This window comes from Clarias gariepinus, chromosome 1 (assembly GCF_024256425.1).
Source record: "Clarias gariepinus isolate MV-2021 ecotype Netherlands chromosome 1, CGAR_prim_01v2, whole genome shotgun sequence".
In the NCBI taxonomy this organism is placed as follows: domain Eukaryota; kingdom Metazoa; phylum Chordata; class Actinopteri; order Siluriformes; family Clariidae; genus Clarias; species Clarias gariepinus.
The window spans coordinates 16,703,815-16,722,180 of NC_071100.1; the positions used below are offsets into that span (position 1 = coordinate 16,703,815).

At 36.9% G+C, this 18,366-nt stretch overlaps 1 long non-coding RNA gene and 1 pseudogene across 1 annotated transcript; one reads left to right on the forward strand and one right to left on the reverse strand.

Annotated features, from left to right (window-relative positions):
* Nucleotides 1–493: 493 nt before the first annotated feature.
* The window catches only part of LOC128520470 (Fc receptor-like protein 5), a 57,533-nt pseudogene continuing 39,660 nt past the window's right edge, over nucleotides 494–18,366 (reverse strand).
* Nucleotides 14,134–15,621, forward strand: LOC128518906 (uncharacterized). Its single transcript, XR_008357788.1, has 3 exons — nucleotides 14,134–14,228; nucleotides 14,972–15,044; nucleotides 15,446–15,621. It is a non-coding gene; the product is annotated as an uncharacterized LOC128518906 (long non-coding RNA).

Consider the following 18,366-nt stretch of genomic DNA (forward strand, 5'->3'; position numbering starts at 1 on the left):
CAATAAACAAGTATAAATAAAACTCAAACAAAAGAAACAAACTCAATAACATTGTGCTAACAGGGGCTCTCTGGCAAGACAGACTGGAGGACGAACACACGCCCTGTGGCGAGACGCAGGCAAAAGGAAGACAAACATAACAGGACACACAACCTATGCGTGGAGCTGAAACTAAACACTAGAGAGAGACACGCGTAGAGACTAGGGCTAAAGACATGACAGTCAGCTAGGCATGGCTTTTAACTAAACATGGTGAGGATTGCTCTTAACCATGGCAGTCAGCTACACATACACCTAGCTAAACATGTCTTCAGCCCCAACATGCACTAAGCTACACATACCTAATAGCTCAACACACACTAGGGAATGGGGGCACAGAAACACAGACAGAGGATACCCAGTGGCTATAGGCGAGGCGGCCCTCTAAGACTAAGTGAGGCGGCACTCACAAGCTAGTCGGTACTCCAAAGCTAGGAGGGGCGGCACTTTAAAACTAGGCACACTGGGACACTAGGGGGATTGGAAACACAGAACAGCTAGAGACACAAAGGGGCTATGGCTAGAAGCATGCTAGTTAGCTCAGCATAGATTTTAGCTAAACGCACTCCTAGCCAAACACACACCTAACTACTTACCTGGCTCTAGCTAAACACACAAGAACACAGGAAGGACAAAAACCACGGTACTTACATACATTTAGGACAGGACTAAATCAGCTCCACTAACACAGACTCACAAAACATACACAGAAACATTGCCAATAAGAGAGCCCAAGTCAACACAACTAAAATCAAAATACAAACTAAACAAAGAATAAAACAGAACAAAATGCCCACACACATGACAGTAGTAAAACCAAAAATGCTCGACCCAGTTTCCCAGTCTAAACAGCTATTCATAGATTGATTGATGGCTACCTCGGTTCAGGTGTGCACTCACATCACCTGACCGAGGTGCCTGCTGGGAAACTGAGTCAGCCAACAAAAACTACAAATAAAAAACAGTGACCTCTGGTGGTGGACCCTTACAATTAGCACCTCCCTCTCCCAAACAGCGCAGCCATTTACTTTCTTTCCTTTTACTTAAATCTGAACTGAGTCGTTTACATAAGTCACTGATCAATAGCTCATTATATCAATTTATTCATACAGATGTACCTGTTTTACATGGAAATTTACAGGTTTGTTACAGAATGATTGACTCTGACAGAGCCACCAGAACAGTGGCAGCTGGAACACCTAAAACACATGCAGGATTATGTTTTATAATCTAAATAGAAATGCTTTTCTAAACATGGGCTATTGTTATTTACTTACAATATTTGTTAATTTAATTTAAATGGGGTTTGGGCTCCAGGATGTTGAGCATCGTGATCCTAAACTTTACTTTCTGTGACGGCGTGCGCCTGTGATGGGTGTGCGCCCGTATCTACTATCGCTACATAAATATCCACAAATACTTTTTATACATTATATATTTGTTCATTCATGTCTTCTGATGATGGCAACACATCTTTACGTTTTAAATAAGATATGTTGGCATATTCACGAATCCGGACATTTGCATAGTTAACACTATCAGATAGCGTACTATCAGGAAATTAAATTGATTTCAATATCATTTAAACCAAGGCATTGCTATGTCTTTCATTGTTTTGTCCCTTTTAAGACATTACAAAAACTACATAAGAAACTTACTATAAATTTCAAAGCACAAATTTGGGCATCTCATAATTTGCCCAAATTTACAATAATATGAAGCACATATACACACATTCATCATGAAAGATCTACTGTTAAACAAAAAAAATCATGTTTGCTCCAGCATTGGAAACATTATTGTTTTAGGCTAACTAATTACAGTATACACAGATTATCGTTAAACTTGGTCCGGCTTTTAGATAAAGTCCTTCCATGCGCCATCTGGTGGATATTCACTGAAGCACAAAACATTTATTTAAATTCCCGAATGTTGCTCGCAGGAAGTCGCGGAACGCCGCGTGCTAAATTGCAGCATCTCGAGGAAAACTCGCGCAGTCTTAATGGCGACATCTGTAGGGGTATTACACATTACAATCACTCAGAAAAATAAATGGATGCGAGGTTTGAAACTCCCAAATTTATTTTCTCATTTAACTTTTTTATTATCAAATTTCATCATAAAATAAAACGTGTCAAAAAAAAAGTCCATCCAGTCTTGGATGATGGTTAATAATCAATGAAAGCAAGCAGCTGGACATCGGGACGTAGAGCGCAGGTCAGAGCAGGTCAAAAAGATTCATAATCTGTTGCCTTGGAAGGCGAAAACTTTTTTTTTTTTTTAAATAGCCACCTTAGGCATAATATGAAAAGGGCTGAAGTTTTGCCTAAATGAAAAATTTACATGAACCACGTGGCTCCGCGGACGGCGCCGTCTTCAGTTTAACACAACAACACGCTGTATCGCTGCCAAATTGTCTTCCACCAGTTTAATATTAAAAGTGATTGCCAATTTTAATGCATTAGTCACATTATGAAATAGGCTAATTAAGTCACTGTATTAGTTCTGATATAAAATAAAGTAAAATTTTTAAACAGGCCTACAGTATATTCCATCATTAATACTTTGACTTTGATAACGTGCCATAATGTGCTTTGATACACCGCTGATTTATAAAGACTGCTGCTCAGTGGCGGCGACTAGCGTCTTGAGCTGAAACTACGCTATGAATTGGTCTGGACCAACCTTACGAACGTGTGACTTAACTAAGAGATATTTAGCGGAAGAATGTTTCGGGGAAATGCGCCATAACGTTAAGAGAGAGGTTAAGGTACAACTTAAGAACTACTTAGCGATAAGAAGCTTTCGAGAAACCGGGCCCAGATGTGAAAGTGTTCTGGCTCTGCTAATTGTAGTTAAAGTTGTTTTAGTGACCCCTGCTGGTTATTTTTTCTTAAGTGACATGTGACAGGAAGTGAGTGTGTGTTTCAGGAAGAAATGTTGCATGTTGTAACTTAGGAAAATCTTTTGCCATACTCAATGTTATCCCTTGAGAAGACATTGCCTGTACTGTAAGTGAATCTGTTTGTTATATTGACTATGTTCAGTTGAGTATATATCTTAATAGTAAGATGTTTGTTGTGTCATCATATTTGTATATCTGTATACTCACCATTGTAAATATCTTCACTATAACATTGCTGTCTTGACCTATAAGATAGTTATAGTATTGCATTTATATATAAGTTTATACATAAATGCAATTATTTTAATGTCTTTACTAGATGATGCCCACAAAGCAGTTTTTCATTGATTTGAATGCCAGTTCCCTTAGTCCTACTCCTAAAAGTAGGACTAAAATTGCATTACTAGCCATGTAGGAGTGATTTCCTACTCTGAGATGTTTAGTTATTATGGGCCCTGAGCTGCTATCACAAGGGTAAAACCTTAACAAAAGAAAAGATGGCTTTTTGTCTTCAGGAAAACAGTTATTTAGGTTATTTAGGAAAAAAAATTAACTTTTTGGAGACTTTTTCATATTTTATTTATTAAAATGTGGTACAACCAAAGTAACTTCAGGCTCATTAAATTTTTTAAACAACAAAATGCATCTACCTAGATATTTACTTTTATAAAACCTTACAAAATAAGCCTTACTCTATCAAAGACATAACTCTGCATCAAACCATCCTTTATATGTATCCCTGAGCAAATTATATGATTAAATAAATAATAATAATAATAATAATATATATATATATATATATATATATATATATATATATATATATATATATATTAATCAAACAAAGTAAATGACAACACTAGCTAAAGCTATGACACAAAGTAAATCTAACAGAATAAATGCATACAAGTAATACAATACAAAAATATCAGGAATGAAAAATAACAGAAACCATCTTACAGGCCCCTCAGGACTAAAACTGCACTTACTGACTGAACACATGCACAAATGTCTTGTATGTTACACTTGGGACTGTTGTTTTTAAAAAGATAGTTTATTAAAAAAAAAAAAAAAAAAAAAGAAGACTCTGAAAGACTCAGGAAGATGCTTCGGCCTCTATCACTGATTCTGGTCTTTTGTTCTCAGTAGGTTCAGCTGTGAAATAATACACTTTAGATCAACCTCTTATTAAACGTTAGGGTTTAATTTTATGGTTAATAAAAAACACTGAGTTCTTACTTCGAGCTCTGTAACATTTCACTGCCAGAATGATGGTCACCAGCACATACGGAGAGGCCGCTACCACACTGCTGAGGAGCTTCAGTACCGACTGTGGAGCTTTTTCATGTGAGAGAACTGGAAAAAAGGGGGAATAAAAGTATCTATTACACACACACACACACACACACACATAAACAGTGTGTGTGTGTGTGTGTATATATATATATATATATATATATATAAACACTACATTGCCAAATTTACATGCATGTGAACTTGAGTAACATACAGTTCTTAATCCATAGGGTTTAATACGATGCTGGCCCACCCTTTGCAGCTAAAACAACTTCAACTCAAACTATTCCCACAAAGTTTGCAGAATGAAATTGTCCAAAATGTCTTGCTAAAGCATTAAAACTTCCTTTCACTGGAAATAAGGGGCCGAGTCTAACTCCTAAAGAACAACCCCACACCAGTTCCAACATGACTGTGCACCAGTGCACAAAGCAAGGTCCATAAAGACATGGATAAGCGAGTTTGGTGTGGAAGAACTTGACTGGCCTGCACAGAGTCCTGACCTCCACCCGATAGAACATCTTTGGGATGAATTAGAGCTGAGACCGTGAGCCAGACCTTCTCGTCTAACATCAGTGTCTGACCTTACAAATGTGCTCCTGGAAGAATGATCAAAGATTCCCATAAACACACTCCTAAACCTTGTGAAAAGCCTTCTCAGAAGAGTAGAAGCATTGTAGTGGTACAGTACAGTGGAAAATGGGATGGGAGGACTATCTGAGAAATGAAAATGATTCTCAAGGCTCACAAGTCAGGGTTGTCAGGACCGGCTCTGTCTAACATACTGTGTTTATCAGACAAATGTAGAAAACCACATTATACTGTATGTGTAGTAAATATTTAAAGAAGTTTAAATATCACCCCTGTGTATTTGTTATTTTTACACTATATTTTATAAATTCTGTCTCAAATTCTTAACCAGACGCTACATATTACTGTCTTTTTAAGAATCGTACTAAATCATGTAACTCTTAAAATAGAAATGACATGCTAATAATGGAGACTAACACAGGACATAAGCACAGACTTTAACTTTATTAAACATACTAAAAATAAAACACAGGTAAACATGCACTAGGACAATCTGTATTAATAAAAATAAGTAGACGTGGTTTCCTCACCTCTGACTGAAACCCAGCTTTTCGGTGACTCTCCTCTCTCTGGGTGTGTACAGTGGTAGAAACCTTCATCTGACATTGAGACACTACTGATGGTCATCTCTCCTGTAGTCTTATTCTGGAGAACTGATCCATCTTTATAGAAATCAATACCAGAGTCTGAGATGTTTGTGTTGCGATATAAACAGCGTAAAGTCAGAGGATTTCCCTCAGTTACAGGATGGACAGGACTCTCCAGGATCACATCACCATCTATAGGAAAGAGAACATTGAAAGCATAAAGTGGCTCAAATACAAATATAATTGTAGCATAAAGACCTCTACTGATCTGTAGCTTGTGATGTTACAGTACGACCACACTGCCATATTTATGACCAAAAGAAGTTTTTGAAGTATAGACAGATGAGCAGTAAAAATTTGACCCGTTACATCAAATGTGTTATTAATTCACATTTTGGGTGATTTTAGTTATGAATATATTTTTGTTTGTATTTTTTAGGCAAAAAAAATTATATAAAAAAAATAATACCAAATTGATTTATTTAATTTTTCATATATTTATTTACTTATTTATCATGTCCATGTGTTGAGAAATAGCAGTGTAAGTTTGGGTTTCTGTATATTAAAGGCATTAGATTTTGCCCAAGTGAAAGGTATGTCGTGGATTGAATACATCTGTCTGTGACTAGTTAAAAGTTTAGTTTAGTGTAGTTAGTTTAGTTTGCAGACGGGATGATATGGATAACATAAACTTAAGCACTTTTTAAAGTCGCTCTGGAAAAAAGCATCTGTCACATGCCTAAATGTAAATGTAATGAAATGTTATGGAAATGATTGACAGCTACAAGAAAGAAGTTATGTGACTTATACAGAACAATAGGTCTGAAACCATGTTCTCCATGTTGCACTGTAGGGAATCAACCCTACGTAGATTTTCTAGCTTTTTTTTTTTCCTTGAGACCACAGGATTTATGTTTGACTTCTTTTTGTTTACACAGTATAATGAATATTAAAATTTATATTAATGTCAGTTGTAGAACATATTTACATTTTGTACCTAATAGTGCTGCCCTCCCTGAGACCCAAATAACATTGTAAATTTGAACATGGAACAAATTAAGAATTTATTTTTTTTTAAATGTAGTATATAAATTAAAGCTTTGACCAAATCTAGCATATGTTTTGTTAAGCAAGGCAGTGATGCAGAGAGATTTATCAGTTTGTTTCTTTACAATGTAGTAAAACCTTGGAATGCTGAGTAACTTAGTTTACGAGTGTTTTGCAAGACGAGCAAAAAAAATAAAATAAATTTTACCTTGATAGTTTTACACTACGAGTAGTACGCATGTGCTTTTTCTGTCAAGCATCACATGATCACAACTGAGCCAGTGATTTTTCACTATAGAATTGTGTCTACGTGTCTTTGTGTGTGTGTGTGTGTGTGTGTGTGTGTGTGTGTGTGTGTGTGTGTGAGTGTGTGTGTGTGTGTGCGCGCGTGTGTTCGTAAAGCATTATTTTGTGTCAAAGTGTAGTAACTGTACGTTAGTCACTGTACGGCAATAAAGACCTCTGTAAAGAAAAATGTTAAATAGGCTGTAGCAGTGTGGAAGGTGATTCTGTTAAACAACAATGCAATGTCACAGTTTAGACAACAGCAGTTTCGTTAGTGTGCGTGTGAGAGTAAGTCGTCCTACACAATAACCCTTCTGCCCCTCCTCCTCTCACCTCACTCACACCAGCCCGATTCTTTATAAAGGTAAAGTGCAGGTTAATTTGTTTTATTTTTACTTTATATTTTGTATTAATTATTTTTATATAAATGTTTTTGGGGTTGTAGAACAAATTATCTGAGTTTCTATTATTTCTTATGAGGAAATTAACTTTGATATATGAATGTTTTGATACACAAACACACTTCCGGAACAAATTACTGTATGCTTACAATCCAAGGTTTAACTGTACTCTATTTTTTAATGTTGTCAAGGTATCTATGTGAATATATTACTAATAAGACAATTAAAGACTCACTATGTACTGTGATGTTGAGAGAATTACTACGTCCTCCAGATTCAGACTGACACCAGTAAACTCCAGTGTGTGATGTAGAGAGGGAGCTGATGTTACATGTAGATCCTGAAACTGATGAACAATTAAACAGTGTCCCATTTGTGCGTCCTCTCACTGTCCATCCTGTGGAGTCTCTCTGGTCCTCACAGCTCAGTGAGAGAGAGTCAGCAGTAAAGTGTTGAGTTCTGCTGGGACTGATGATCAGAGAGACTGGAGGAGATTCACCTGAAACACAAAATTGATTGTGAACAGAACATATTAAACATGCATGATGTAATCAATTAACAATAGACAGACAAACAGACAGATGGATCGATAGATGGATATTGATGGATATCAGTAATTTTATTCCTTTAAATCCTAATAATAACAATTATAATAAAATCACACACAATAGGTGTTAACGTATTTCCTCACCAGAGACACACGGAGGCTGTGGTTTGCTGTAGTATGTGTGAAAGACACTCTGCTCTGCACATATAAACTCCTGTGTGATTCAGAGTAACAGGACTAAGAGTGTATGAGCCCCAGACATACTGTATGGAAAGAATAAACCATGAAGCGTGCTTATCCAAGCAGTGCTCAAAAACTATACAAAAACTAAAGAAATCAAATACTGAAAGCTTGCCAAAGCTTATAACATTTATTTTACCTAAAAATCTAAATAAATCATCTGAAGAGGAGGAAGACCCAGATATACCACCCACTGAACAAGCTGCAGCTCAGATGCGTGCCCTGTCCCTGATACCCAGCACCCGCCCCATAATCTAATGGGAAGCAAAATCGTGCTTTCTAATGACTCAGCGGTTTGGACTGAGAAAATAACTGACTAACAAAGATGAAGTATTGTCAAAAGAGCACCAGTTCAAATAAAGGATTAAAATTTTCCTCAAAACAGTGACAAAATTTCTTGACAAAATTTTCTCTAAAAAATTTTGAGAAATCTTTTAGTTTATTCAGTCAGTAGTAATCTTGTGTTTTGTTTTTTGTTGTAAGCTCTTTGAAAGGGGAAGCACCTCCTCACTTTGCAGTAGTGGATTTAGAATCTCATGATGTAAGAATCTGGAGCAGACACTGGGAGACACTGACAGTCAGGACAGGATTCTTGGAGTGAGAGCAGCTGGTCATGTTTTTCTACATCACATACAGTATCTACACCTGCAGAGATGTTAGATTACATCTACAAGGAGAATCTCTTGGAGCTTTATGACAATTTAAGCATTGCCTTGCATTAACTGTTAACATTGTCTATCACTGTTGCCTCAGGAGAGAGAAGCTTTTCCACTTTGAAGCAAATGAAACTTATCTGCGGTCCACAGTGTCCCAGGAACCAAAAGTTAAAAAAAAAGAAAAAGGTGTAACAAAATATAAATTATATAAAGTATAAATTATCAGATTGTCCCCAATGATCAAGCAGAGGGTGGTGATGGCAAGGAAAATCTATCCGAGGAGGCAATAAGAAGAAACCTTCAGAGGAACCAGACTTAATAGGTAACACGTCCTTATTTGGGTGATAACAGATCAGATAGACCAAATTGCTTTTATTAAACTTATTTATAACTTACAAGCAACATACATCTGTGTTTAAGGCAGTCTGAGAAAGAATACATTCAGGCCCAGTGGAAAAAAAATGCCACTGTTTGACTGCAATCAGATACTTAAACCAAAGCAACGCTAACTTGGGTCAATTTTCATTTGGGAAATAACACAACTGAGCACACAAAACATGTAATACATGAACAGACCATAAAACAGTCAAAACACACAGTCTAGTTTGAAAAATGGCACATTCTGACGTCAATCAGCTGTCTAAACCTTAGCACAAAAAGGTGAGACTGACTTTTTCTTTGTATGTTACATCCTCTGGCTGTGATGTACACTAACGTTTCATACACACTCGTGTAGAACGGAGCTGCCAGGAACATAACCACTACAAGCATGCTGTATGTCTGTAGAGGATGTGTAAACATGCAAATAGTGATGTTACTATGACACAGAAGCTCCAAAGCTTGTATCGAGCAGAAGGGGGCGTGTCCAAATAAAGCCTCGATTCGAGGTGTGTGTGAGTTACCCAAGAGTCACGTGACCGATGACAAACGAAGCCTTGTGTTTTCCGGAATCACGTGACCAACTCGTTTAGCGCTTAAGTAAAAGCTCATGCACTCCAGTTAATTTTCAAGTATTCAGAGATGTTGATTACTGTATGTGCATAAACATTTCCTTGAACAGTGCAACTACATCTACATATTACTTGTGCTGCGTGTGATGTTACGATCTAGTTGCTACACAAGATTTGTCCACCAGGTGTCAGTACAACGAGCTCTTGAATGAAGCTTCATGAAATAAATCTTTTGGTGAAACTATTGGCTGGGAGAAGCCTCGACACCTAAATGAAGCTTCATCTGGCCCTCACTACATGCAGAAAGACCTGTCAGAGTTAAATAAATCTAATAACTATCCATTCTTAAACTCCCTGTTGTATCCTAAGATTAAAATGTTTGGACTTTTTATACTGATTCATACTCCAGATCAGACCGCAGTCATGTGTATATTAATGCTGAAATGATTCCAGACACAGTGATTCATTTTCATTCAGCAACGCTCGTGGAAGAGGGGGCGGAGCTAAGAAGTGGCTCATTATATATATATATATATATATATATATAATGTCCATATCAAAATAACCTAGTTTTATCGCTGAATACCTGGACAATGCTTCTGTCAGATGTGTGTGTGTGTGTGTGTGTGTGTGTGTGTGTGTGTGTGTGCTCTCTCGGTTTCTCCTCACTTCTGCTGTAACTCCTCATGCTCTTTAGTCACCAGCTCCTCATGTGTTTTATCAGGTTTATGGTGTTTCCACGATGCCTTATCAACATTTCATGTGTCACATCTTTACTACTTTCTTTCTGGTATTGTTAAACTGACTGGTTTTTCTCTGCATGTCTTAGTACTGTCATTCAGGCGCAGAGGAACAAGAAGGAAGGAAAAGTAATAACTGATTTGACCTTTGTGTTTTATCAAAATTAGCATTTGTATGTGAATCAGATCATGATTTATGGGTAAACACTGGATTAGTAAACTGGTTGCTAGAGATTTCCTCTGTGTGTCACTACAAGACTTGTTGGCAAGGTGGCCTAGCTGAAACTGACCGTGTTGTTATTAGAGTTAAGAGTGTGTGTTGGTGTGGATGAGGCCCCCATTGGGAAGACTTTGTTCTGATTATACTGTTTTCAGATCATGCAGCACTCTCTAATCTTCTTAGGCTTTCAGACTCGGCACCATCATTACCAGACATTCGACTTTTCTTTGACGTTGATGCTTATCTGAATTCATTCACCCTCACGCTGGTCATGAATTAACACACCAATGCTTAGAAATTATACTTTTTCTTTAATGCAAGTGTGTAAAAATCTGGTGTGATAATTTAAAAAGAAGCTCTACTGAGCATCTCTTACTTACCAGTAACATTTACCCAGAGTGCATCACTGCTGTTCGTGTAGTAGACTGGGTTTCCTCTTCCAGCTCTGCACCTGTACTGACCTCCATCAGAGACACGAACTGATCTGATAAAGTAGTGAAATGTTCCAGTCTCAGTCTCAGTGCTCTGTGTGTCTTTAATCCAGTAAAACTTCCATCCAGCAGACGGCAGCTTCAGTGTACAGGTCAGAGTCACTGAGTTTAACGTCAGTGCAGCTCCTTTAAGGTCTGATGTGAGTTCAGGTTTAGGTTTTTCTGCTGGAAATGAAATACACAGTTTATGATACAGAGCATGTTGGTCTTGGGAGACATATTAGGAAGTTTGAGAAATTATCTTAATTTTTATCACTGTGTTTTGCTTAAATATCAATTAAAGTGGGTTTTGTTACCACATCACAACAAGTAAACAAATGAATAAATGTACATAATTTATATGAGTTATATGAACACAGTAAACTACTGTAAGTAGAAATGTAGAAGTTGTGTGTCCATGTTAAATAATAAATAGTGAATCATGATGAACCGGACTTACGGCCTAATAATTATAAAGATCTTGACTAAAACAACATGCATGAGGAATCACAAAGGAGTTTTCATTTTCTGCAGTGGAAAAGTACTCGAACTAGTTACTTTTATCAGAAAGTAACACTATAATGTAACTGATTACTTTTTAAACACAGTAATTTTGTAATGTAATAAGTTACTTTAAAAAGTAATGTCCCTCAACACTGTTTTCTGTTTTCAACTAAACTTACAGATATTTACTGTGAAGCCACAACAGTAAAACCTTAAAACCATTTTCTCAAACATGCAGAATCATGACAGTGGCTTCAGCTTCCATGCCCATATTTCACAGACATTTCAATCATTTTCTAACAATTTAAAACAAAATCAAAAAGAAAATGATGCTCCAGCAGTCAGACTGGTATCAGAAAGGTGTGATGCTTCCTGTCTTTAACATTAATTAAAGGAATTAAAGGCCTTAAAAAGGGATCTTCAGTTCTCTGGGCACTTTTTAAGGGGTAAATGTTAAAGCTAGGCTAACGGCTAACTGCTAACTGCTAATATGTAACAAAGCCTTCTCTAGCTCTTAAGACAGAGAGAAAAAACTGAAAGAAAATCAAGTTTGTCAGAATGCAGGATCTGAGCTTGAAAGTTAACACACACACACTTGGAGATTTATAAGTCATGCAAACTCAGTTAAAAAGGAGTGTAACTTGTGACCTTTAAATGTAAACAGACAGAAGGAAGCTGAAAATCCACTCACTCAGAAACAATGACACCAACGGCTAAGAGTCTCATCACCGTACTGTGCTTGACATATTCTGTACATTTTAAGCAATTTTCCTCTTGGATTATTAAAGTTCTTTCTTGAATGTCTGTTTTATACATTCACTCATAAATCCTGGCTTGCCATTTACGACCCTTGTAATATTAAATAAAATATCTTTAGTCAATAATAACAATAATAAATTATACAACAAAAATATATACGGGCCGGAGGTAGCTCAGTGGTTAAGGCATTGGACTACGGTTCGAAAGATCCCAGGTTCAAACCCCACAACCACCAAGGTACCACTGTTGGGCTCTTGAGCAAGGCCCTTAACCCTTAACTGCTCAGATGTATAATGAGATAAAAAAGTAAGTCGCTCTGGATAAGAGCGTCTGCCAAATGCCCAAATGTATATAAATTACCACCCTGCCAGATCAGAATGTAATCCAATGATCTAGAAAAAAAAAATAGGGCTGTATACGCAGACACACACACACACACACACACACCTGAAACCAACAAGGTAAAATAAAGACAAGGAAAAGTGATGCACCCTCCTATAACAAGAGAAGGAAAAAGAAAGTACAGTTAAACTCTGGATTGCGAGCATATTTAGTTACGGAAGCGTGCTCGTATATTAAAGCAGTGAATTTCCCTCATTAGAAATTATGGAAACTCAGATGATTCGTTCCACAACCCAAAAATATTCATATAAAAATAATTTATACAAAATATAAAGTAGCAATAATACAAATTAACCTGCATTTTACCTTTGAAAAGAATCAATACCAGATAGAGGAGAGGAGAAAGGGGGGAAAGGGGGCTGCTGTGTAGGACAACTTTCACACACACACCCGCATGCACACACAAATACTGTACACACACTCAACCCAGTGCGCACACACACACACACACACACACAGGCACTAGTGGAGGGAGGGGGTGAGGTGGCTGCTCTGTAGGATGACTTTTATGGAGTTAATTATGTGCCAAAATTTAACAAACAAACACAATCTGCTTTGCAAAGAAAAAAAAACGACTTTCTCACAAATGCAGCGTTTTGGAAACAAACACAATCTGCTTTGCAAAGAAAAAATCGACTTTTAAATGTAGATACGATCACTAATTATAAAAGATTTTGATGCATCATGTCGCATACGTCCGTTATGGATATAAAAAGCCAAACATGATGACAGTTCTTTCAGCCTTCAATAGTTAATTAAAATGCAACTGTGGTTTGATATAACAGTATTATTCCTCTACAGGGCTCTATCCTAAAGATAGTGGATTGTTAATATGTCTGGCTGTCTGGATATATAATGGACACCTCAAAACTGTTCCCCGCTCATATTCCTCTGAAACATAAGGGTAAACCATATAAACACGTTGTTTGAGGTCTCGGGAGAATAGAGCAAATTGACCGATAGCGCCATATGCTGTTTTGGAAGAGGGAGTTGCTCCATTGCATTTGTGAGAAAATAGGTTGGCGCATTTGTGAGAAAATACGTTGGGTGCATTTGTTAGATACGGTGGCCCAGAAGGGCAAATCATCTTTCCCGTATATGTGTGTGTTTTTTCCCTTGTAAGTGTGTTTTTTTTTCCCTTGAAAATGTCCGCTTTTTCCCTTATAAATGTCGTTTTTTCCCTTATAAATGTCGTTTTTTCCCTTATAAATGTGTTTTTTTTTCCATTGAAAATGTGTGCTTTTTCCCTTATAAATGTGTGCTTTTTTTCCCTTATAAATGTGTTTTTTTTCCCTTATAAATGTGCTTTTTTCCCGTGTAACTGTGCACTTTTTCCCGTGTAGCCGTCTGCTCTTTCCCGTTTGTGCGCAACTACTTTTTCCCGTGTGAGAACTGTCTTTCTCGCGTATTTTGCAAGCTAAAAGCTAAAGCTAATGCGCAAAGGACTATGGGAGTGGGGTCAAAACGCAACTGAACACGGAACCTTTCAAGATATCAGCTCCAGGACTCAACATCATGGAGTATACAGTGAATTATAGCGTGATAAAGTTATAATTTTCACTAAATTTTCAACTGCACACACTTACCAGGTAATGTTTAATATATAAAATTAATCAGATTTTACTGTTTTAGCCACTAATGATAACTTTGTAGCAGTGTTAATACTATTGGAGTGTTTGGGGGAAATGCCGAGCCAAGTGTAAATGGCAGTGATTAAAAGGAATATCATCTCATTTAGACCATTAAACACTGATGTAAACCATCAGCTCCATGGCATCTCTGTAATATACATCCACATATGGATTTATAAGCAAGCTAATATCACTATGCTAACCTCTAGCACTTAGCATGGGGAAACTAGCTTGTTCATTAATATATATATTAGCTTAATCGTGTATTTGGACACATATACGTGATGTAAACAGTTAGCTCCATTGTTTCTGTAAAATGCCTGTCCAAATATGGATCTATAAGCAAGTTAATATAATTATGCTAAGCGCTAGCTTACTAAAAGAGCTAAGATAGCAGCAACTATTGCTAATTATCCCTGAGCTGCTCCTGTTATGTGCTAAATGTTACAGATGGTTAACGAATTGTTGTATGTAGTTTATTGGAGCGCCTGAGTGCCATATAATGTATACTGCTGTATAATGTAGTGGTTTTATCATAGCTAGAGATCTTCTGAATAGTTAGTTATGTGCTTACACAATGTATGTAACAGTCAAGAAAAGAGGCTTTTGTTCAGGTTCTATCTATTCTATTATAAAGTCATTAAATATATGTTTATACTCCTTATAATATAATGTATGATTGTGTGTTTTTCTTCTCACAGTGAACTGTGTGTAAATCATCAACTGCCTGTGTATCAGCTGATTTTTACACCAGCTTTACATCCTGAGCAGAAGGTGAGTGCTCAGAAGTATTTACCTCTCTTTTCAAGAACACCACTGAGCACATCTTAATCAGGGGACAGGGACACATTTCTCTTCATGAACATGTGTGTGTGTTAATGAATGGTGGAGATGGGGCCAAATTTTGCAGCAATCCTTAATAGCAAAACCAAATAATTGGTTTTAATACACAGCATTACTAAAAGCTTGCATTCTATGAACTTTTGTGTGCGTGCCTGCCTGCGTGTGTCAAACTGATGTCATATGATGTCAAACATCATGAAGTGATATTAACTTGCTTATAAACTCATATGTGGATGTATATTACAGAGATGCCATGGAGCTGCATAGTAACACCATGAAGTCTTTTTACTAGACACTTATAATAACATGTCTTTATTTCTCCCCTGTTGTAGATTGTCGTGGAGAGGACGGACCCTTGATGCTCTGCCTTTTTGCACCACTAATACATGCATGTATTTTATTAATTTGTAAATAAAGTCTTTAATATAATTTATAGTTGAGTATTTATTTCTAGTTTGCTTATTATTTAGCAAAACATTTAAAGTGCATGTAAAGCATTGCTGCAAATGACACTGAATAGAATCAGATGTTACTCCACTCTGTGTGAGGGTACAGGCTTATATACAGTATGTGATTTTAGCATCAATAATGTTTTTCTACTAACTAAAGCATGCTGCCTTGGAGATATTAGTGACATCTCTGTTTCAGTTCGAACAACATATTCCATAATATTTATGAATACATTAATCCCATATGTTCAGCAGTTAAAACAGAGGTTCTTAAACATTTTACAGCGAATGACTCCTTCAACTGTAAAACAAACACCTCTGCATACACTTATTTATAGTGCATTTCCAAAAATTTATTTGTTATTCAAAAAGTAAAACTTTTTGTTTTTATTTAAATGATTACTGCTTATAAAAATCTAGTATGTCAAAATATTAGAATATTTCACTGCAATCATGGGGAAGACTGCTGACCTAACAAGTTGTCCAGAAGATTATCTACACCTTCCAGAAGGTGTGTAAGCCCCCGAAGGTCAAACTTTACCACCAACAAAAAGCACACATTTACACCGGAAAAATAATACACTTACATGGGACAAATAATATACGTACACGGGAAAAAGCACACATTTACACAGGAAAAATAGTAGACTTACATGGGACAAATAATATACGTACACGGAAAAAAGGACAAATTTACACAGGAAAAATAGTAGACTTACATGGGACAAATAATATACGTACACGGGAAAAAGCACACATTTACACGGGAAAAATAATAGACTTACATGGGACAAATAATATACGTACACGGGAAAAAGCACACATTTACACGGGAAAAATAATACACCACAAGGGGGAAAAAAACATGCCCCAGAAAGGCAAAGCATCTCTCCCGTGTGCGAGAACTAACTTTTTCGTTTAAGTTGCAAGCTAAACTCTAAAGCTAATGTGCAAGGCACTATGGGATTTTGAGGCCAACACGGTCAAAATGAACACTCGGAAGCCAGGGTTATGCGCTAACACCCCACCGCCGCAAATAAATCTACGAATTTATGTTCTAATATAATATTTGATAGAGATTATGTACGGGGACAATCCGGGGGCCTCACTCCCATAGTCCTTTGCGCATTAGCATTTAGCTTGCAAAATACGGGATAAAGACAGTTCTCACACGGGAAAAAGCAGTGTACAAACGGGAAAAAGCACACATTTACAAGGGGGAAAAAACAGTTTTAAGGAGAAAAAAACACATTTATAAGGGAAAAAGCACACATTTTCAAGGGGAAAAACACATATATAAGTTAAAAAGCACACATTTACAAGGGGAAAAAAACACATTTATAAGGGAAAAAACATACACATATACGGGAAAGATGATTTGCCCTTCTGGGCCACCGTAGTAAGAAAATACGTTGGGCGAATTTGTGAGAAAGTCGATTTTTTTCTTTGCAAAGCAGATTGTGTTTGTTTGTTCAATTCTGCCACATAATTAACTCCATAGACTTTTCACACGCACACCAGTTTAACGAATAGAAACTCATCCATACACAAGCGCGCAGGTGAGTCTTTATTTGGTGTGTCCCACACACACATACAAACACAAAATAAAAGATGCCTTACACACACACATGGTCACATTGTTATAGTAAACAGTATGTGTGCATGGATGTTAACTATACGAGTGACGCACGTGAACTGAGACCGAGCAGGGGAGACACGCGCGTACTTGATGATACTTGGTACTCATAAATCAAGACTTGTTAGTTTTTCAAGTGAAAATTTATATATAAAAAAATGCTTGTCTTGTGGAACACTCGCCGAAGGGCAGAAAAAAAAGCAAAAGAGAAAAACAGTAAAGAAGTCTCAAAAACCTATAACCTAATAAGTCTCAAGCTGATTAATTAACAAACTAACTGAAATAAAAGGAAAAACAAAGAAATCCACACTCTAGATCAGCAAAAAAAAAAAAAACAACCATCATGTGAAGTAATTCTAACATGGTGAAAAAATTATTCTTAAATGCAACCTGTAAAAGTCAAACGATCCGAAACAGCGACTTCACCTTCAAATGAGTACCCACAAGGTAATGTGTACCAGCACATTATAACAACACACACACACATATATATATAATTATTATTTTTTTATTGTTTCGCCTAAACATTAATAAAACAGTGTAGTTAGTGTTACCACCTTACAGCACTTAAGTGCCTTGACCTTCTGGACCTCCTTACGTCTCCTATACAATCTGTATGTAACACTTTGTTATCATAATTAAATTCCTAATTAAACTAAAGAGTAAAGGTCTCTGTGTTTACTGTTAATTTCCCTTTATACAGGATGTTTGTCAAATCTCTTAATTTGTCTTCATATTGTCACGACGCGCGCCAAAATCCCAGCCCGGGAAAGCCACCCAGCCGCCGGATGTCAGAGATGACTCCTGTCTGAGGCCACGCCCACAGAGAGAGCTGGGAGGGGCCGGTCCGGCCATCCTCTGAGAGGAGAGTCAGGGCGCCACCAGACCCACACGAGCACAACAAACCTTTCCTTTCCCATTTACCCTTTAACCCTTTCCTTCTCCATTTACCCTTTAACCCTTTCCCTCCCTATTTACCCTTTAACCCTTTCCTTCCCCATTTACCCTTTAACCCTTTCCCTCCCTATTTACCCTTTAACCCTTTCCTTCCCTATTTACCCTTTAACCCTTTCCTTCCCCATTTTTTCTAAATAAATGTTTTGTGGACATCATCCATGGCACATGCATTAAAATAATCATATTTATATATAAATTGTATGTATTTATA